This window comes from Lepidothrix coronata, unplaced genomic scaffold (genome assembly GCF_001604755.1).
Source record: "Lepidothrix coronata isolate B3197 unplaced genomic scaffold, Lepidothrix_coronata-1.0 Scaffold197, whole genome shotgun sequence".
Classification (NCBI taxonomy): domain Eukaryota; kingdom Metazoa; phylum Chordata; class Aves; order Passeriformes; family Pipridae; genus Lepidothrix; species Lepidothrix coronata.
Window position 1 is genome coordinate 1,019,961 of NW_016690377.1, and position 21,731 is coordinate 1,041,691.

General features: G+C 51.0%; 1 long non-coding RNA gene across 1 annotated transcript; it reads right to left on the reverse strand.

Moving 5' to 3' along the window:
• Nucleotides 1-1,543: 1,543 nt before the first annotated feature.
• Nucleotides 1,544-20,755, reverse strand: LOC108505682. Its single transcript, XR_001877579.1, has 3 exons — nucleotides 20,501-20,755; nucleotides 19,854-20,007; nucleotides 1,544-1,638 (listed from the first exon to the last, which is right to left on the reverse strand). It is a non-coding gene; the product is annotated as an uncharacterized LOC108505682 (long non-coding RNA).
• Between the last annotated feature and the right edge of the window lie 976 nt (nucleotides 20,756-21,731).

A 21,731-nucleotide genomic window follows, 5' to 3' on the forward strand; every position in this document is an offset into this window, starting at 1 on the left:
AAATACACTTAAAATGGGACATGTCAGAAAATAAACAACTATTAAGTAATGAAATATAAAGGAAGTCGGTTCCTGCACTTTCTCTCTCCCACACACATCCCCTGCAGCCACAGGTCCATCATCTCCTCGTGACTCCCTGCTCAGCCTCACGCCCAAAAACTTCTACAGGAAAATACAGCTGCTTCCAATGGCCAGAGTGTCCGTCCCTTTCCCAGGAAGCTTTAAAAAAAGCCCAACACCCACGTGAAAAATCAGCCTCACCATACCCTCCCCACATCCCCAGATTTGTAGAAATTGAACCTGAACAGGTTATTTCCACCCCTGCCCTTTCCCTAATTTATTCTGTGAGGTATGTGCAGCTGAAACCAACTGCTCTGAGGTGAGGAGAAGTGCCCCCTAATTGGGAACAGCATCTCCAAGGGGCTTTTCCAATGAGGTGCAGATTTCTCTGGCACACATTGTCGGAGCTGAAGGCAGCATAATGAAGTCCAGAACTTTTAGGTTTCCCCTTTAATATATCCATCATGTCTAGATCCATTATTGACATGTTGACTTTCTTGTTTCTGATTTAAGCTGCCAGACTCGGTAAAATTGCCTTGACAGCTTTAGCATTTGTGGCAGAACACTGACATGATGTTACTTACAGCTAATTAAAGTTGAGAGCATAATAAACAATCCTGGGATCCTAGCAACCCAATTTCCTCGGGTATTCAGCTCGCTGGATCTTGACCCGGGTTCTTTGAAGCTCCAGCAAATTCTTGGAGTGACCTCCCTGCTCCGAGGGTGCTTTGGAAACCAGGGCTGGAAAACACCGGGAACGCACGGGCACGGCCTGTCCAGAGGAGTGGGGAGGGACAGGAGACAGGGATGGGGGACTGCTGGGGGAGTGGGAACCTGTGGGATGCTGGAAGTGGCTTCCCGAGGCCACTCCACCGAGCAGAGACGGGCCAGTGGGTCGGAGCTAATTAGTGACGCGGTGAGAGAGAGCAAAGGGAGATTCAGAGTGATCACCAGGAAACCTTCCCTCTGGTGAGCTCTGCTGGGCTGCAAAGCGCTCTGGAGGGAAGCAGAGCAAAGCCCACTGCTGGAGTCACTGAGAGCTGGCTGGCTCTGCAGTGCAGAGCTGGGGGACCCCGGTGAGTGGGAACCAGGGAAATCACAGGAGCAGCTTTTCTATCACTAGTCCAGAAGGTCCTGGAAACTTCAACTGCATCGGTTCATTCTCCTTTCCTCTCCTGTGCCACCTCAAAACCAGCTCGTTTCACACACAAGGGCCTGTCACGGTGTGAAATTACCCACCCACAGAAGAGAAAGATCAGTTCAGGCAAGGGCAAGATCTCACCTTTTCCTCTGATGAACATCTTTTTGTTACTTATTTTGTTATAATAACAAAAGAATAAACCTTGCCATACCCAAATCAGATTCTGAGAGCTGACTCAGCCAGCAAAATCAGCATTTTTTTCTTGTCTGCAGTGAATCAAAAATCGCTACTCACTTGTGCAGAATCAACTGAAATTTGAGGTGAATTAAATCCAAAATCTCCCTCTGTTCCTACAAGTGACTGACATGTCTTCTTTATTGCCAGTTTCTTGAGTGCTATTGGACCGATTTCTCCCATTTTCACTGTATCTCCTCATTCTGCAAAGTAGGGCAACAACAACATTTCACGTCTCTTGCAAAGACTCAAATTTCAGAGCGACACCCGCTCTGTGAGTCATTAGAGCCACTGAACGTTGTTAGAGCAAACAAAGGTGAAGTTGTATTAAGTTAAATCTCAATGAAAAAATGTTCTAGTTCCAGCATGTTGACTTGCATTTGTGCATATGAAGAGCAACTGCTGAATCACAGCGAGGTGATGATGCATCTGACATGTCGATAGATAATCTTTAACTGACTTGGTAAGCCAGTACAAAGGCTGTGGCGCTGCTCTTAATCTTTTAATTCACCTTAAACCAGCCTGAAACTGAACCTCGTGTTCTCACAATGCTTTATTGCACTGAGAGAGCTTTCATGACTCTTCTTAAAAAGACAGAACTTCTGGGCCCTGGAGGTGAACCAAAGCATGGGCACCCTGTGAGAGAAAGGCCCTGTGAGTCCAAGCTGTACCCTGGTGCACGTGTGGTGACTCCAGGGACCCCAAGGACATCTCTGTGCAACTGCTCCAAGTCTGCACGTAGAGGATGAAAACAGTATTTTACACTTTGGTGGACGCTGAACCGCCTCTGGATTTTGCAAATCCCTGTTCCCCATTTCCACACTCCACAGGGCAGAGAGCAACTCCTGACCAAGTGAAGTGAAAAGCTTGGGGGTTAACAAGTCCCAGAGCAGAACATCTCCCTGGGCCTCTTGTGAAGAGCAGTGCCACCACCCCTGACCAGCAGTGCCCACTGCTGTGGGAGAGTGGGATTAATCACCCAGGGCTGGATGACCTGCCTGCTCCGGACTGGAGCTGCCACGGAGCTCAACCACCTGACAAACCTGGCTGGAAGTGCTGCAGAGGGAAGTCTTTTCCCAAAGGCAACAGTGGGACCTGGGAAGGAAAGGCAGTGCAGAAGGAATGCCTCTCTGGAGGAATTTCCTCCTGGACAGTGAAGGGGGATCCCTTGTCCCCCGTGCCATCCTTTCCCAGGAGCCAGAGAAGGCAGACTCTGTGAGGCTGAAGGTACAGAGAAGATACCTGCTCACAGCACTCAATCCCATCCAGGTTTCACTCCCCATTTTGGTGCTCCCAGTTTCCCAGTGTTCCACAGCCCTGCCCTTCATCTCAGTCCATCAGCAGCACGATGCCCTCGGAGCGGGCGGGTGCAGAGAGGTGGATGGCAGGGGGACAGCAAAGGAAAAGGAGCGTTCACATTCCCAAACCCTCTGCCAAAATCCCAGATCCCCCAAACCCTTGCACCCTTCCCTGTCTCCAGAGCAGTAAATGCAGCAACTCCCCCGAATTCCCCGCAGGGAGAGGGGGAACAAGGACCGGGAACCCCAACTCGACTCCGGCCATGAGAGCAGCTTCTCCTTCCTTTTGTCCTGGCTGGGGCCCTCTGCAGTTCCCGCTCATTCCAACCCTTTATTCCTCACTTTCAGCCCCTCGTTCCCTTCCAGCTGGGCCGTGTGTGTGCTCTGGAGCTGCAGTGGGAAAGGTGGAGCGCGGTGACCCCCGGTCATCAATCACTGCCTGCGCGGCCGCTTCACAGCCAGAGCCTGATTATTGGCCCTGGGGAGCTGTGCAGGGGAACGGGAGGGGAGTGAGTCCATTTCCTGCCGCCAAACGCCGACATCAATTCACACCGGGGGGCTGCAGCCGCGGGGGGAGAGCCTGGAAACGGGATCCGTCCGTGTGAGGGGATGGGGCGGGATCCAGGGCTGCTGCGTGCGTGTGAGCACACGTGTGACCACACAGACCTGGCCACGTGGGACTGTCCCGTGCAGCAGAGGGGCAGCAGCCCGGAGGATAGACTGGTTAAACCAACAGCAGGCAAAACCTTGGACTAAAACCAGGATCCAACCCTTGATGGCTGGATCCTTGGATGGGAGGTGCAGGCCTGCTGGTTTTCCCCAGGCTGGGATTCACACCACTGCACCTGAAAAGCTCAGGGCTTTTTCAGTGGTAGCCCCTAAAAACGGCAAGAAAAGCTTACAAAAGTTTAGACCACAGCTCTGTCTCAGATTCCCAGAAAAACCCCAAACTAAACAACCACCACCCCACGCCCCGTTCTGAGTTTAGGCTGCGGGGTGTGAAGGGTTTCACCTCTGGGCAATGAGCTGTGGCAGCAGGAAGCCGTGTTGCCAAATACCTGCCATGCTTCCAGGGATGACAGGAATCCCTCCTAACAGCCAGGAGGAAACAAAACAAAGCCCCACACAACCACCACATGATCAACACTGGAAGTATTTATAACTGAGATCCCAGAGTCCTGGTGTCTAGGAAAGCTGGGTGATTGCATCCTGACATTCCTACTGCCAAGGAACAAACGGGGATGGCAAGTACAACTGGTAACAATTTTCTAAAATTGCAGAAATTTCTCGTTGTTTTCTTTTTTTTCTTGGTTAATAGTTCTTTTGTCCTGACTCTAGACATTTTGCTAATCAGTTTATATCATATGGGAGCTATCAGCAGAGACAGTCAAGCCTGGGGATATGTAAAACCTTTCCATTGCCTGAAGAATCCAAGGAGACCTTTGACACTTGCAAAATTCCCTTGCAAGGGAAGGGTAAGGGAGCAAAGTCAGAGCCAAAATCTGCAAAGTTGTCTCTTCATTTGCTTTCAAACAGAATCTTAGAAGTTTCCCCTGGAGATATCACATTTTTATGGGGCAGCAACAACTGAGGGACTGTTTTGCCAGGGACTGTTTTGCCAGGGCCACTTCTTCCCATCCTCTTGGCTCTGTGTCTCACCCACTCCTCACCCGTGGTCTCTCCTGGCCACCTGGCAAAACCAGCAGCACCTCTGCTGGAGCAAGGATGGTTCTCTGGAGCCACGTCCTCTGAGACAACACCATTTCATCAGGGCACTTCCAGCTGAACACACGTGTTCCTCCAGCCTTGGTCTCCCAGGAAAAAAAAAAAACCAAACCCAGCCAGAACCCACCCCACCACGCCTGAAACCACGGGAGGGGCCGAGAGGAGGTGCCACAGCAGCCTCTGCTTGGCAGCCCTGCACGTCTTTTCCCTTTCCTATTGAAATAAATGGAACGTGGAAATTGGGGAAACTGAACCAGTCAATTGGAAGCAACAGGGCAGAACCCCCGGCCCTGCAGCCGAGCTGCCACCGCGCTGTCACCGAGCTCTGCGGCCACAGAGACTCCCCCCGTGTCCCTGATTATCCAGAGCATTGATCCCGAGCCCAGGCTCAGCCCCGGCGCTGCCACGTCAGGCTCTGGGCTGGCTCAGGAGCAGCAGGACCCCGAGGTGTGCCAAGGAAACGGTGTCATCAGCTCTGCCGTGTGCATCTGAGCAAGAAGTGCCCGACAAAAAAACAACCAGACCCGTTTGCCACTGCAACTATATCAAACCTTCTCCAAAAAGTCACTTCGAGGTCACTGTTTTTGTCCAGTATTTCAATACATTAAATGCAATTACTTCATTGTTGATTTACCTGTCATTAGAGGCATGTGTTTGAACATGATTTATTGAGTGAGTTTTGTGCCAGTTGACTTGCAATAGATTGCACAATATTCAAAAAGGCTCATTTGCTTGGCATTACATTAGAAGCAGGGTGATTGCAACACAAAGCAATGTAAATGAGTTCTGAGAGGCTCCATCATTCATGTTGTCATGTACTGAATCCTATTATTATTTATTACCATAATTGTACTGTGTTTCCTGGGGCGATAAATTAGGACTGATGGGTCCCGCTGACAGCCAAGGACTGGACTCGCTCTATATAATTTAATAGGGATACTGTTGGATCTCTGCTTGGAGGAGACTTAGGGAGGAATTTAGTAACTAAGCAAAATCCTTTCTTAAAAAAATTAAAAATAAAATAAAAGCAGTGAAGTTCCCCCCCCCTCCTTCTCCCTTGGCAGCAATTTAAGTCTTGATAAAAGCTGCAAAGGAAATGGGAGCACTCTGTCTTTCATAATAGGATTGTTAAAAAAAATCACTGCCCTGTGTCACAATCTGTTTTCTGCTCCCTGCTGACAGGCAGCCTTGCACTGGGAACAGGGGGACAGCACGTGGCTTAAAGGGACAGCAGGGACAGCTCCCGACCTGCAGCAGCCCAGCTCAGCCCCACCCTGCCCTGCCAGCACCAGCTGGCCCCGAGGGAGGGCTGTGGGGAACATCCACACACAGAATGCCACCAAAGCTAGCTTTTCCTGAGCTGCCACGGGAGGTGCTGCTGGATGGCACTTCCCACCCAGGGGCCTCCCAGATCCCTGGGGGTCTTTGGCAGCCCCGGCTGCTCCGGTCGCAGCCCCGAGCCCTCCTTCCAGGGGTTCAGCCTCTGAGGTTCAGATCCCGGGGATGTTGTAGGAATAATCAGTTTGGTGACAACCTCCCAGCTGACACCTGTTCCTCCTGCTGGACCTTTCCTTCCCATGCACTGGAATTCTCAAAGCCTGAGCAGCCAGTGCAGGACCTGGCACCAAAAACCCCCCTGAGAGCAAACACAGCCCAAAGGTGGGACCACAGGTCCAGCACACTTTGCAGCCACGCTACCTGTTGAAACCAAGGAGTTTGCTCCTCCTAAACTCAGCTATTCCGGGGTGTGAAACACAAGGAGGAGACACAAAACTCAGCTCTTATTTCTATGTCAGGCACCAAAGGCTCTGAATGGGACGACTATGAGAGAAATAGGGAAAGGACACCTCAGGTTCCAGTATCCAGATTAAGATTCCACAACAAAATTCTGCTTCTTTCCAAGCCTTTAAACACCACCAATACCCAGTTTTTCTTCTACAATTCATGAAAAGAGACTCAGAGCTGCAGAACCTCAGAACTGCTGGACTAGAACAGGTTAATGGTCCCTACAGCCCTGTATGTTGTATTTGTGAGCAACCAAATGTCCATAAATCCTCCTAGTGGACAATTTTATGGAATAATCAACACATCAGGGATATTTCCTTCTAACCTTCCCTGAGTTAGTGACTGGCTTATGCCCTGAGGCGTGAGAGCTTATTGACTGGATCCATCTCTTGTTTGAGTCAATAGTTATCCGTCAATTCAGGTCAATTCAAATGAGATTTTATTGACAGGAGAAGCTACACAAAATGTTGCCAAAGTGTGAGAAAATGACAAGGCACCCCTACCTTCCTCGAGCCATCTGTCAGAGAGAGGCACAACCTGCACTGGTTTTACAGAGAGACTTTACTCGCAGCTCCATCAAACAGAAATTGTCCTTGATTTGGCTTCATCGACTTAATTGAGCTGAGCTCTGCTGAGCAAAAACAAGATCCATCCTGTTTCTCCACGGACACCACCAGGAGCAGCAGCAGTGCATTAAAAGGCCGAGGTTGCAAACCCATAATTATGTTAGAAACAGGGCAGCACGGAGCTCCTCCTGCCAGGGAGCACAACACAACGCCCATGGACGTGGAGCTGCACCCACAGCTGTGGGACCCTGGGCATCCCTCTCCCCGCTCCCCGCCGGCTGCTGCTCCAGCTCACGTTCTGCCCACCCCACGCAGACACATGAGACTTGTCACTCAGCCATCAGAGGCGCTTTTCCCTCGCCCTCCCACAGCGGTGACACATTTTTGGCCGAGCACGTCCCATTAATAGAAGGCACTGTCAAACACGGGGGCTCCCAGACAATGCGGGGATTGTGCGGGGCGGCCGGCGGGCAGATCCCCAGGTAATGTGATGCAAGAGCTATAAAATAGCTCAAAGACACGGGCAAAAAAAAAAAACCAAAACATAGCTTGGTTTTGAAGAGGCATTTGTGGTTTGCTGAGGTTTTTTTTCTTAGTATAAATTTTGGAACAGGCCCTGGCATCGGACCTGACGGGGTTTCCAAGCCCAGCCTGGTTTGACGTGCACATTTCCTTGAGCTGTGCACTGTTTCCTTGACTTCTCCAGCACCTCCTTCCCCAGCACATCCTCCCCATCCTTCATTTCATTACTCGAAACAAGTGATGGGCCCAGTCCAGCTGGGCCCAGTCAGAGCAAGGATTCAAACCCACCCTCTGCACTGTCCCCTGTGCTGGCGCTTTTCACCCGAGACAAACCCGGCTCTGCTTTGCCTGACACAGCCCAGCTCCAGAAGGAACCTGGAGGGGACTCTGAGAGCCTCTGTGAGAAGGAGCCCTTTGCCACAGGGGCAGGTTGAGCACAGGGCACACACCTGATCCAGCCCTCCCTGGGGACCTGCCCCAGAGACCTTTCCCAGCAGCGGCTCCGGTGCTCCAGGTGATTCATGAGAACACGGGGTCGGAGCTCAGTAATTGTGACAAGTCTTTTACATAAATCATTGGTAATCCAACAAATACCAAGAAATGGCATAAGGAGAAAGGAGAAGAGGAGAGAGGAAACTCTGCATGTGACTGGAGCCCCACCTCAACCCAGCAAGCAGCCAGGTAAGTGTCCCCAGAGGGTTTTATCTCCTCTGAAAAGCACAGTGGCTCCTGCAGCTCTGGTGGGTGGGTGGGCAGCAGCTCTCAGGGCACTGCAAGAAATTCCTTTAGGGATGCCGAGGCTGTGCAAAACTTATCCTACTGTTTGTGAGGGCTGGATCCTGGATCAGGGCACTGAAGTGCAGGGAACACACGGCGCTGGGTCCTGCCAGCCACGCCGGGCTGGGCTTTGCTGCACACCCCGAAAGGACGAGGCACGAGGACCCATCTCTGCCCTCTGGCACCAGGGAGAGCCCAGCCCCGCTCAGTTTGTGCCCCAGTGAAGACACCAGGGCCAGGTCAGAGCCACTGAACCCCCTTTAGCTCTGTACATCCATCAGCTGGGGGGGGTCTGGCCCCCGGTGACCTGGCCTGGGCTGGAACCCATGACCCCCCATCCATCAGGGCTGCACACCCCATTAGGCACCCAGCCTGCTCCTGCAGGGGTGCTTTGTGCAGCTTTGGTGAGCTCCCATGACCCATCCATCCCTCCACACATCTCCAGGAACATTACCGTGGCACAGAGTCTGACTGAGAGGAGGGATGAAGATATTAAGCATGTGTCTCTGTCAGTTATGGCCATTATCATTAGCAGACTAGCTACTATTCCCTATATATTCCTTTTAGAGCCGTTTACAGCCGAAACATTTTTAATGGCTCGATGAATATGAATGCAACATCCATAACCATTTGCACGTATGAGTCTTTGAGGCACATCCATCTCCCACTGCAGGCACATCACCTCCCATCACCACTGTCACACCCAACAGGGAGTGGGGAGAAGGGCACCCCACTTTGCAGTGAAAGATGAGGACATTATCTCCGCCTGTTTTGTAAAACACGTTCCCAAATCTCCGCCACTGTCACCACAGACTCCTCTCCCCAGTCACCTACTTATTTAGGCTCTTATCCTTTCATTAACAATGGAAAAATGCAGGCCCTTACATCTGTTAGCAGGCATGATTTTAGACAAATACAACTTCTTATCAAATAAGCCTGCAATAAATGTTTCATGAACAGAACCCTTCAATAGAACTCCCAACACTAATTTAATGAGAAGTATCAAATGAATTTTTTTTTTATTCTGATATCCCCCCTGAGACAAATGATACTTTGCAGGCCTATTTTTAACAAATGAATTATTGACTTAAACTGGCACAATTAATCACAATATAATGGGATCAGGGGATGTTAGAGGCTCATTCAGCACGGCAGATGATGAGTACTGACTCTTCCAAGAAATGAGGCTCTTTAATCACTCCCAGATTAACAGCTACATGCTTTCAAATTTCAATCACAGGGAACTGGCAGTGTGGAATGAAAAGGGCCCACTCCAGCAAGAGTGAAGAAGTAGGAGGATTTCTTGCCCCCTGGGAGCCTTGGTGCTTGCTGTCTCAGAGATGGGCACCCAGCTTCCCTAGGGAAAGGACAGGATTGTAATTGTGCTGCATTTCCAAGGGTTTTTCCTTCCAGGTAAGAATTTGGTCTCACCAGGTAAGGATTTGGTTCCAGGACAGAGCACACTCACAACCCCTCAGGCTGTTTGACACCTCCCTTAAGGGAAACTCTTCAGATTTTCAGTCTCCACCAGAATTCCACTCCAAGAGAAGCACCCAGATTACTTTCCTGATATGAAACCACCTCCAAATATTTTGACGGGGAGAGCTGCCAGTTTTGTGCCCACCTCAGCCCCAGTTCTTGTTGGAGCTGATGAGGAGAGTTCCCTGTTTGGGTTTGGGTTTGCTCTGTTCACCAGGAGGCTTCAACAGCTGCCCCTCCTCAAGCAAGGAGGAAACACGGCAGCTCCCGTTATCCCTGAGTTCACACAGGAAAGGGGAACAGCTCTTTGCAATGGAAGAGCAGTGGGAAAGAGGCAGGGGAAGGTGGCAGATGCAGTGGGTTGTGCCAGACTTTTTCAACAAGTCTCACTGTCTGCAAGGCAGAGCCTGGAGATGGGAAGCAGCAAGTGAACCCTGGATGTGCCTGAACGTGCCGAAGCTCCCTCAGAACCGGGGCTGCTCTGCCACGAGGCAGCTCCTGGGGCTCTGGTGCCCGAAAGCTCTGCTTTATTTGAATTTACAGGCCTGTCAGAAAGGTAGGATTGATGGGGCAGGGGTCTCGTTTTCCCCGGGGGGGGAGGAAGTGGAGGGATGTTAGCAGCAACGCTGGGCACATTATCATCTGCTGGTCCCATTTAACAACTTCTCACAACATATGCAGTTTACATTACAGTATCCTGCACATGTAGGCTTTGGCTGGAAATATCCTCCAGAGCTCGGAATTTACTGTCGTGCAAATACTCAAATACTGGGAGAGGCAAGGAGCAGGCATGCCAAAGAGTGGGAAAGGAAAGCCTCCTTTGTTCCTGCCTCTGGGCCCCGTTAACCCCAACCCTGCCGTGCTGCAGCACGAGGGGTGCTGCTGCTCCAGCCTCGTCTCTCCCTGTGGCAGCTCCTCAAGCACCATCAGCTCACAGAGACCGACTTGGCTCCCATGGGCAGCTGGAACTGGGCCTCTGAGAGAAGATCTGCTCTCAGCCAAGCTGTCTTTCTTTTCTCTGCAGGCCTGGCACAACAAGGGGCCTCGCTCTGCCATCGCTGCCACCCGCTCTGCATCCCCTGGGGAGTCTCCCCAGCCCTGGCAGTGCCAGCACAGACCCCCAGGGCAGCAAAGGAACCACTGCAGGTGAAGCTGCAGGGACACAAGATAAGGAGTTTCCTCCTTGGTTTTGTCCTCCTTTGTGCAAGGAGAAAAAAAAATCAGGAGGAAGGTTCAGTGTGACATAAGAAGAGGACTGAAGAGAATCTCCTTGTCCATCCTATCGGCACAGAATCAGGGAATCATGAGTCGTGGAATGGTTTGGGTTGGATGGCATCTTAAAGATCACCTTGTTCCACCTCCCTGCCATGGACAGGGACACCTTCCACTACCCCAGGTTGCTCCAAACCCTGTCCAACCTGGCCCTGGATGCTTCCAGGGATGGGGAGTCTCCTGTGGCAACCTGTGCCAGGGACTCTCCACCCTTATGGTAAAGAATTTAATTCTAACATCTAGTCTAAATCTACCCTCATTCAGCTTAAGGAAGCTGAATTTTTACCTTTTTAGGAACTGTTTCCAATGCTAGGCTGGACTGTCAGTCCATATAAATAGAGTTTCCTGGGTTTAGCATGTGTAATCTCATTCTATACCACAAGTAACCTGACCCTCTGTTCTGAGGAGTGGGCCCTTGGAACGAGAGTGTTAAAGCAGCAAGAATGCACCAGGATTACCCTAAAAGTGACAGCTTTTGTCACCAGCAGCCATATCCAGAGAGGATTTTCCCTGGGAAGCCCAGCACACCTGCTGAGGGTGGCAGTGCTCCTGTCCTGGGGCATCTCCACAGTAAATGCAGCCATTCCCAGCCCTGGCTCCTGCCCAACCCACCCCAGAAACCCCCCTGTCCCTCCTGGACACACGTGTGGAACTGCAGCACACTTTGGTCACAGCCACTGTGCAGCTCTACTTTGTGATGGATTTAATTACTCCTAATTTATACCAGGCAGGGCTGCACTTAGCAGGAAGCACTTAGCACTGTCACTGTAATGTCAGGCTAAATACACGTTTTTAGAGCTCTGGTCATTAACTACACCAGAGATTTGAGCCTTGGATTTACCATTTGGTGCTCCCAGACCCCAGTGGGCCTTGGGGGGTGTTGCAGCAGCCTGTCAGCGTTGCTCAAAACCACACAGAACTCTACATATGTGACATCCACCCCACTTCTCCATTCTGGAGTCACAGGGAACAGCTCTGCACCCCCCAGGTGTGACACAGGGTTTATTTTTACAGAGAGATTCCCAGATTCAGAGGCCTGCGAGCTTCCAGCCAATATAAATTGATGTGATGAGAAAGGAAAGCAAGTTTATGCTTCCTGGGAATGTTTATTATTGCAACAGTTCGAAAACGAAATCTCGTATTTGAGAGAAAAATATGGTTGAAGTTGCTCCTGCATGGATAGAAATGACCCACATTCCTACTCCTCTCTTAATTTTTTAATAAGCTGATTCATTCCCCACATGACATCACTGCATGTTCATACCTTTATCAAAAACATTAATAAAATATTCACTCGTATTTGTTTACCAAAAATGCCTTTTATGAAGATGAAATATTTCTAAAATCTGCTCATTTATGTTTTCCACCGAGCAATATATTAAAAAAACAAAACACAATTTGTGTTGGTGAAACTCAAAGAGTTTTGACAGCAGCAACAACTTGTTTTGTGAAAATTGCTTCTGAGGGGAAAAAAAAAGCAATTCTTTCAAACCCTACCATTTAATATTATATATTTTTAAAAACAACCTGCTTCTGTGCTTGCTCTTCACTGAGCACTACCTGTCCTTGCTGCCACCTGAGGCACCTGAACACAGCAGCACCATCAATATAAATGAACACACTAAATGGTGATTGCCAGGCTGTCCATCCCCTCGTCCTCAAACGGCCATTTAGGACGAATTCCTTGAAACTCATGAATGCCATTCCTTTTCCTCGCAAAGGTCTTGTCTACAGGGTGCAGGGAGGAAAGTTGAGATAAATGCAGCCCGGGTATGAGTTAATGTGGAGGTGTCAGAGCTCAGTGAGCTCCAGAAGTCATCCCATGAGCTCCAGAGTCATCCCAAAGCAGAATTTGACACCCTCACCTCGTGTTTGTGCCCTCACACAGCGAGTTACTGCTCAGGCTCCCCATCACTCCACCCCTACCACTGCACTACCACCACACACACACTGCCCACCGCTCCTGGGGGCTGCACGAGCTGCTGGAGTCGTGTCCGCCCCATGCAGCCCACAGTGCTCAAGGCTGTGCCCTCCCTGCTCCCACCCCACAGGGCGGGCACGTGGGATCCGAGGGACCTGATCCTGCTGCAGGACCTCGGGCTGGCCCGGAGCAGCCCCAGAGCCACGGCAGGATGGAGCTGCACAGGGTGAATCTGTCTGGGCTGCCTGCAAAGAGCAGCGGCTCCATCCCACCCTGTCTGAGAGCAGTGAGTGGGACAGGGGAAGTTCTGCTACAGAAAATTACTCCTGGTGTGTTGTTCACCTTTTGATTATTTATGAGAACCTAATAACAAAACAGCTGAGCAAACAAAGCCCCCCCTTCCCCTGCTCCTTCTCCTCCACTGTAAGCCCGGGGACTGGCCTGAGGGGCTCCAGGCTGCCTTTGCAAACACACCCCTAAAATCCTGGGGAGGATCGACACGCCTTTGCTGACTGGCAGGTGCCACGGCGATCGATGGGGGCAAGGAAAACAACCTGGAATCGTGGTTTAAGTTGCTGTTACACAGCTCTGGCAAACAAAGGAAAGGCTCCCCTGTCAGCTGTGAGTGACACGGGCATTGTCACCCCGTGATCGATCCCAGCCCCAGCACACCCAGCTCTTCCCAGGAACCAGCTGTGGCTGCAGGGGGAGGCAGCTGAGCAGGGATCAGGGAAGGATCAGGCGGGGGGGACTCGAATCTGTCTGCGAGCAGGTGCTGAGTGAATTCCTCCAAAAGGACAAGATTCATTCTTCCGCTGGCTTTGGGATGAATTAGCATGAATTTATAATCCATAAATCCTGGTGGCAGCGGAACAGCATCCCTCCTGTTGTTATTTATTTTGAGATTTTCACTGGGGCAATAGCTTTACGTTTGACATTTATATAGGTCACAGTGAGCTAATAGCCATCTGCCATCTGGGGACTTTTATAATGAACATTGCAGAAGACTATGAAACAATCTCTGGCATTTCCTATTCGAACAGAAGCTGAAATAGGGTTGATCTTTACAATATGCTCTGCTGTCTCTCCTCAGGTTTGCATTAGTCATTTGCCTGGCCTTGCTACACACGCACACACACTCGCACATATGGGAAGGGGTGGGCTTCAGCATTTAATACCAACAGTTAATCACCACATGCATGAAAAACACCCAATACCTTGCACAGCTATAAAAGGCCCCGATTCACCTGAAAATTCTTCATACATCTCAGAAATACTAATGACTCCCCAGCCCTCCTCCCCTGCAGCGCAGGCACGGGAGGGTCGGCTCTAGCGCTGGCTTGGCTGTGGTGCATCTCTGTGAAACCACTGCTGCAAGGTCACACTCTTCCCTCAGCACAGCCTCCCTGCCCTGCTCACCCAAAGCACACCCCAGGCTGAGCAGGGACAGGTAAGAACCTGCAGAGTTCCCAGGAAAACGCCCGCAGGCAGGAGCTGAGGTGCAGCACATGAGCCCCGTCCAGAGCAGCTCCCTGCTCCAACCCTGACTGCTCATCAGCTACCTGGGCCCTTCAGCCAAGTGCAAACAGCATTGAAACCACCTCTCCAGGGGGAAGGCCGGGGGTCACGTCCTCCCCTCAACACGGGCTCAGCCTGCAGCTCCTCCTGGGCAGGAGGGTCACTGCCACCTCCCTGGGACAGCGTGTGCAGGGACACCTGCATTTCCCAGCACCTGGGAGCACCGTGCTGGCATCATCAGCTCTTGCAGATGGGGAACTGATAGAGCAGGGAAAGATTAACTGACTTGCTGAATTGTGTAAGCCACCTACACCAGCTGTGAGCGAGCCCAGGTGTCCTGAATTTTGGGTCAGCACTTCCACGGCGAGGCCGTCCCTTCTCCCCACACCTACACAGTGTTTATCTTACAACAGGGATGTGTGAAAGGACTGAATGTGCTCAGAGGAGAATATCCCACCTCAATTAGTCACTCTCCAAAAAGCCTCCTTGGAGGGCAGGCCTCCTTGATGCTTCATGTTCCTCCCGAGTTCCCCAAACCTCCCGAAGCCTCGGGGTAATAAATCACATTTGTCTGTGTCTTAACAGCACCAGCCTGTCCAAATGCTCCTCTCCACAACTCAACTCATGATGAAATGCCTATTTCCTGGTGCTGAGACCTGTGAAAATTGGTCTTCCCAGCCTCCCTCCCCAGGGCTGTGCCTCAGCCAAGGGGGCACCTTTGATCCCACGAGCTCCCTTCCTCCCCCGTGCCCTGGGACAGACGCCTGGTCCTGGGGTGTCACTTATTTGTGTTTTGTCTTCCAAGGACGACACACAGAGCACGTTTGAAATCCAATCCCCTCTCGTGGGGCTGCAGGGACAGGAGAGCAGGGAGAAGCCTGAGCACTGACCAGGCTTTGCCCTGGTCCTACAAGGACTCAGGTTACACAGAATGCTGCCCCGGCTCCCACAGCCATAAATCTCCTGGGCTGCAACTTTTGCAAAGCCCAGCTGGTGACAGCTTAAATAACTCCATGCTCAGCTGCTGCCCACGAAAGCTGACAGGGAGAGGGTGGCCTGGAAAGTCCACCTTCCCCGCTTCCATCAGCATTCCCAGCAGCTGCTCCAGCTCCCCGTCCGGGTACAGCAGGTACCTGGTGTGGTGCAGCTGACTCGGGGGGCTGTGAGACCTCAGCTGGTGACACACATCCAGGGTGACCTCCCAAAGCCTTGCAGCCCCTCCTGCTCCACCACCAGCCAGGTCACGACTCTCCTTCCATCGCCCTCCACCCAATGGAGTCACTTTGCACCGGAGCTGCTGCCACAGGCACAGCCTTCCCTCCCTTTCACCACGTCCCTGCACGCTCTGGCCCACACAAGAGCAGCTTCATCACAACCCGAGGCACAGACAGATAAATGCTGTAACAGCCTTATCTCCCCCTCTCCCACCCTGTGTGTGCTCCCACCCCCCAGCACAGGCAGTGCCTCACTGTTAAACAGAGCTCGTGGCTCTCTGCTCACACAGCCCACAGCTCTGCCCCGGGAGTGCTCCTGGGGTTGTTATTGATGTCTGTGTCACAGCAGCTTCCAGAGGATTTCCAGTACACCCAGCCCAGAGCTCAGCCCTGCAGGATGACAGACCCTGCTCTGCCTTTGGGTTACAAAGAGAGCAGGAGAGGGTGAGGCTTCACACTGTTCCACTTAAAGGGGATCACCAAAGGGTACAGAGACAAAGGGCAGTGGAGGGGTCATTCCTGTTGCTGGGGATGCACTTCTGCACCAGCCTCATTAGGTAAACTTTTGTTCTGCTGCTGAGTGTTCTCCTGCCTTCCTGCCCTGCTCCATCCCTGCCCTGCAGCATCCCAGCAGCCCTTCCCTCACACCTTTGTGCCCTGTCCCACTCCTGGCAGCCCCCCAGACCTGCCTCATCTCGCCCCTGTTCCCTGCACTCCCTTCCAGCACTGCCTCTGATGTCAATCACACCTATTTTAATGTGTTAACTTTCTAAATCCACTTTTGTGCTCACTTAACAATAAGCTGCTTTGATCAGGGTAATACCAGCAAAACCAACAAACCCAAGCCCCTCACCCCCCTCTCCTGGAGCAAAGCTCACCAGGCCTCGGGCTTGTAAAACCAAAGCAATTGCAGCCTTTAATTTTATTTCCTTTATTTTCAGGCTGTTAGATGCTGGTTCTGATTAGGGGCATTCTGAGCAGGCACAGAGTTATTTTAAATAAAAACCAGCTTTGTTGAGCTTTGGGGGGAGGGTAAAAAAAGCACAGCCTTATCAGTTTAGAAGGGTCTGGCAAAGCTGATCCTGCCAGGACAGCCCCCTGACCAGTGCAAATACACTTCACTGGGCAGTGTCACTCTCAAACAAGCTGCCCAGATGTCACAGACAGGAGGTTCCTGCTGAGTGCACGTGGCTTTGTGACACTGCACAGGATTTTACAGCAGGGTCAGGGGAAAACTCAGGACCAGCCATTTAATGCTGTTCAGTCTGGGCACGAGATCTGTCAGCCCCAGCATCCTGCCCGTGCTTTCCCTTTCAGAGCAGCTCCTGCCTGCTCTGGTGACTGGGTAGCAGAACCTTATCTTTGTTCTCATCTCTCTGTCATTCTGCATTTTTACCTCTGTGGGTACGTGCGCTCTCCCTCCACCCCCTGAGACCCCGTGACCTCAAGGTCCTTCACCTTTCAGTGCCAACATCGTGTCAGAGCTGAGCTCCTGCTCCTCAGGAAGGAGTTGCTGGGACCATTCATGGGTCAGGGATCAGATTAAGTTAAAGAGACAAGGAGATAAAAGCTGGAGCAGGCTCTCGTGGAAGAGTTCATGGACGACTGCAGCACCACAGGACACGTGGCCTGATTTAAAGTGTGCTGAAACCAGCAGAAACTGATGTGAATGCACCAAAATGCCTGGTGTGGGGTTATTTTCACCCATTATTTTTACCCTGGTTAAATACAGAGTGAAATGGCTGTATTAGGACTAAGATTTAATGCTCCATGGTGAGACTTTATATCTACCTTAAGGCTTTTTAGGGCTGAAAACACTGATCACAGTAAAAAGTTCTGCAGCCACGGCCTTAAAAAGCTGCCTCTGAGTCAACCAGTTTCAAAGGCTTTTTCCCCTCTCAGAATTTTGCAGCATGACACGATTTCATTGAGCAGATGCTGGACAGATAATGTGACAGCTTCACAAAAGGGGTGTTTCCCTGAAGTGCTCTGGAGTTTGCTGCGTGACTCTGATGTCACTACAGAAACCCTGACAGCCATCAGAACACTTTAATGAAGCCCTTTTCTTTCCTTTCCTTTCCCTAAGCCACGTCTCTGTTGTAGTTAATATTTTCACTGTTCTGTGACACGTACAGACGGCCTGGCAGCACCTTCAGGGCCTGGAACATACCTTCCCATGGCCCTGAGTGTGAGTCCTCCTGGGCCAGGACCTCATTACTCCAAATGCTGAAGCAGCACTGGCATCCCAACTGCCCCGGAGTGCTGAGCAGCGAGTGCAGCAGAGCAGAGCAGAGCAGAGCATTGCACGCACTTCAAAACGCTGATTTATTTCCCCAGGACATTCCATGGTATCAGCAGTTTGAAGCTGGGAGCTCCTCCCCAGCCTAGGGAAGGTCAGCACCCTCTGGAGCCAGTGTGGGCTCCCCTTGGCTGCCAAGCCAGGACCCCAGGTAGCCCAGGGGCTTTCAGCAGGACGTGGCCCCTTTCCAGCGCTTCCAACCCCAAAATGCGAAGGCATCTCGAGATAGAACGCTCTGAAATCCTTTCAGCAGGCCTGGCAAAGCCCCTGTGAACGTGTGCACATGGGGGGGGACGTGCAGGATCCCTGCTCTGGGAGGGGACCCAGCCCCACTGTCCCCTCTGCCGGCAGCCCCTGCTCCGCTATGACAGCCCATGAGTGAATAACCTAATCGAGCCATTAAAAGAAACAGAAGCCCTCTGCCCTGTTTGATTTCTCTCCATAATGATGTAAAGTGCACTTTAATGGAGTCAAAGTGGTCCTGGGCCATTCTTGTTAAGGCCGTTTGATGCAGTGCTATTGAGTCCCACTGCTCGCCTTCATTACCTCCCTCTGCTCTCCCCCTGCATTGTGCTCCACACTTCCCCACAGCTCCTCTGCTGCCACAGCCCCTTGCCTGCATTTTGTCTACATAAATTAGACCTTGTGCAGCATATTGGCCTGTCAGGGGACTAGGAAGAAACTGTATATTGTTTCTGGCATTCCCGGGCCCTTCTGCCCCTGACATCTGCTGTGTTTGTGACAGGGAATACATTCCTGACTCATTATCCGGGCGAGCGGAATCCCTCCCTGACAGCACCATTAATCAGAATCAAGCAGTCCGGCAAATAAAAAAAAAAAAGGGGGGGGGGAAGAGAGAAGAAGAAAAAGAAAGCAAGTAAAGAAAAGAGACAGTTTCTAACTTTCACTTCTGTGTCATTCCGGTGTCTGGACAAGTAGCAATCCATCTTGCTGAGTGACAGCTCTGATGGATGGCATTATTTATGCTTTTGTGTATTAAAAGACAGTTCTGGCACTGGCTTGTCACTCACCAGAGATTTAAAAAAAGTTGAAATTTAATTTGAAGGAAAAGAGGGCAAAGATCAGAGGATTCTGGCTGGGGAGTTCTGCCTGGGAGGGACAGAGATTACAGCAGGAGGGAGCATCACAGAGGTGTAGGGATGAGGCATAAATAAGTAATCACCCTCCCAGGTACCGAGGCCTCTGTTTTTCCTGGTGTGTCTGTATCAATATCTCCTGGGCTGAGAGGTCTGTGTGTTGACACAAACAGGTTTGATGTTCCTTGGAGGGGGATGCCTCGCTGGGGGGGTGAGACGGGCATATGCTTAATTTTCTGTACATAATTTGTTTGTGTACACAAACGTGATTATATATGCACATATGTATGTGACTCCATGTGTGTCTGTAACAGGGTGGCTTTCCGTGCACATGTGTATTTACACAAATTAATTTTAAATACAGGCTTTTTGTCCCAGCACACACATCTTCAAGATACAAAACACTTCCCTAAGTATCCACACACACAGGAGGACGGTCACGTGGATACACCCCAAGGTGAACAATACACCCACTTCTTAAAAAATGTTTACTTAAACTACTTATCAGTCAATTTGAGCGCAAACCAAGGACAATATTCTCGGGGAGCTGTCTCGTCCTGACCCATTTCTAAACTCGGGATCACAAGGAATGTAAATCCATATCTTTGTTTAGCTGTGCTGATTTATGTGCTGGCACCCGAGCCCACAGGTGTTCCTACACCTGTGCCACATCCTGAACAAACACCAGAACACGGTCAGGGGGTGTCTGGGGGCAGATGTTACACACGGAGGCGTGAGAGGAAATCAGCAGGTCACCCTCACCTCAGGAACAAACAGGTACCTCTCCCTGAAAATTGCTGATTCCCTGTATTTATGTTCCATGTCCAGAGTGAACAGCAAAGACTTACCTGATCTGAAGACCGTGGTTAACTTATTAAAGGGCATTATACAAATTAGGCATCCCCAAATTTAGGCGTCAACATTAATTAAAACCGCGAGCCTTACCTGGAAAAACTGAATCTGTTCAGGAAGTTTGGGCCACGGAAGGATGCTCAGCTCTTCCCTCATCCCCTTTAGAAGTGTCCTGGAGGAAGTGCCTGTCCCCTGCTGTGCTGGCTCTGCTGCAGGATGGGGACTCACAGAGGTGCTGGTGCTGTTCCTGGGGATAAAAAGGAAGGGATTTGGTCACAGGTGGAGCAAAGCCACCAGGAACATCCCTGCTGGGACCCAGCAGCTCGTGCTGCTCGGGGCTCTGCCTGCCCTGGCTCTGGGGGGCAAGGACACAGCAGTGGTGTCACACAGGACACAAGGTGTGTCACTCCCTGGTGTTTCCAGCCCTGAGCAACACATGGGTTTGACCTGAGCAAACATGGAACAACGAGAAACATCGTTCCTATTATTTATCACTTTTGCTTGGAGATGACCCAGCTCTTGGCTATTTGGACAAACATCTGCTTTGGAGTCCATTGCCCAGCAAACAGCATTTGCTTCTAATTAATACAAATCTGTTTCCTTCCCCAGCCTCAGCAGTTTTCACTTCCCCTCTCCTGGGCTATTGGCACCAGCAGCATCACCCCAGCACACCTCCCAAACCCTGACAACAGCCCCCCTGGAGGCTGCAAATCCAGGGCAAAATCCCAGCACTCCAAAACCTGCCAGAGTTCCTGGATCAGTCCAGGAATGGTGTTGACTGGCAGGCCCTGCTGGATCGTTACTCTCATCCCTTTGGGCTCTTTTTTCCTTCCTGAGGATGGTGCATCTCCTGTTCCCACCCGCTGGGATTTTTCAGCACTTCCAAGTGACTGTATTCCCAAGGTATGGACTGAGCAGGGAGCTGCTGTTACTCAGAGCATTTGGAAAGCCCCCAGCCCAGGTCACAGCACTGCTGTCCTGCTGGAGATGGAGGTCAGAAGGTGGCCCAGGACCGTGCACTGACTTCATCTGGAAAAGTTCCCTGACGGGATGACATCACAGCAATCCCAGCAACAAGCTGTCCCTTCAGGGTGTGAAGTTGTGGAATAAACCTTATTCTTTCAAGATCCAGAGCTTAAATTTCAAAGTGAGATGTGTGTGTAATCCCCTCAGGCCCCTTTGAAACCCCAGCCGGTGTTTTGAGAAGGAACTGGTCATTTATCTACTCCCAGTCTCAGCAAGGCAGAGTCTGGGGATTGGCTTTTTTAAAATGTTGATGCCATGAAATTGCAATTGGCTGGGAGGCAGGGCAGGCTGCAGTTAGGGGAGAAATATGTGGAGGGGTTTCTCTTCCCTGGCTCACACAGGCATGAGCCGGGCTGGTCAGCGACTGCTCCAGGAGGAAACACAATAATCATCACTCAGAACAGCCAGGCACACTCAAAAGGGAGACTCTGTCTTATTTGTCAGCCCTGCTTTATCCATCTTATTGGACTGGGAAATAAAGACGTCCCAGGCTGCTCCTCAGCCGGGGTGACCGGTGTGAATTTTCACAGCCGTGCTGGGGACAATTTATACCTGTGAGGGATCTGCCCCCTGATCTCCCAAGCCAGGGGAACATAAGCTCCTGCGTTTTCAGCGTGGCAGTGGGAATGTTTAATTCGATTCTGTCGTCTGTCAGAACAGCAGGCGGAGGGAAGGAATGCACTGGTGTCATATGGAAACCACGGCTTGATGACGGACAAAATTAAATCCTTGCAGTTGGACATAAACCATGGTAACACAAAATATGCAGCAAGTCAGGCTTGCTTTTCAGTGCTGAAAACACAAGGCCCCACTTGGCAGGCTGAGGAGGGGATATTAGTCAGATTCAGACATGGTTTTCTTTGTTTTATTGAAGGATAAATAATTATGTGCTGAGATATTCCAGACTCATGTTAACACAGCTCTGTGTGAACCACAGCGGAGGAT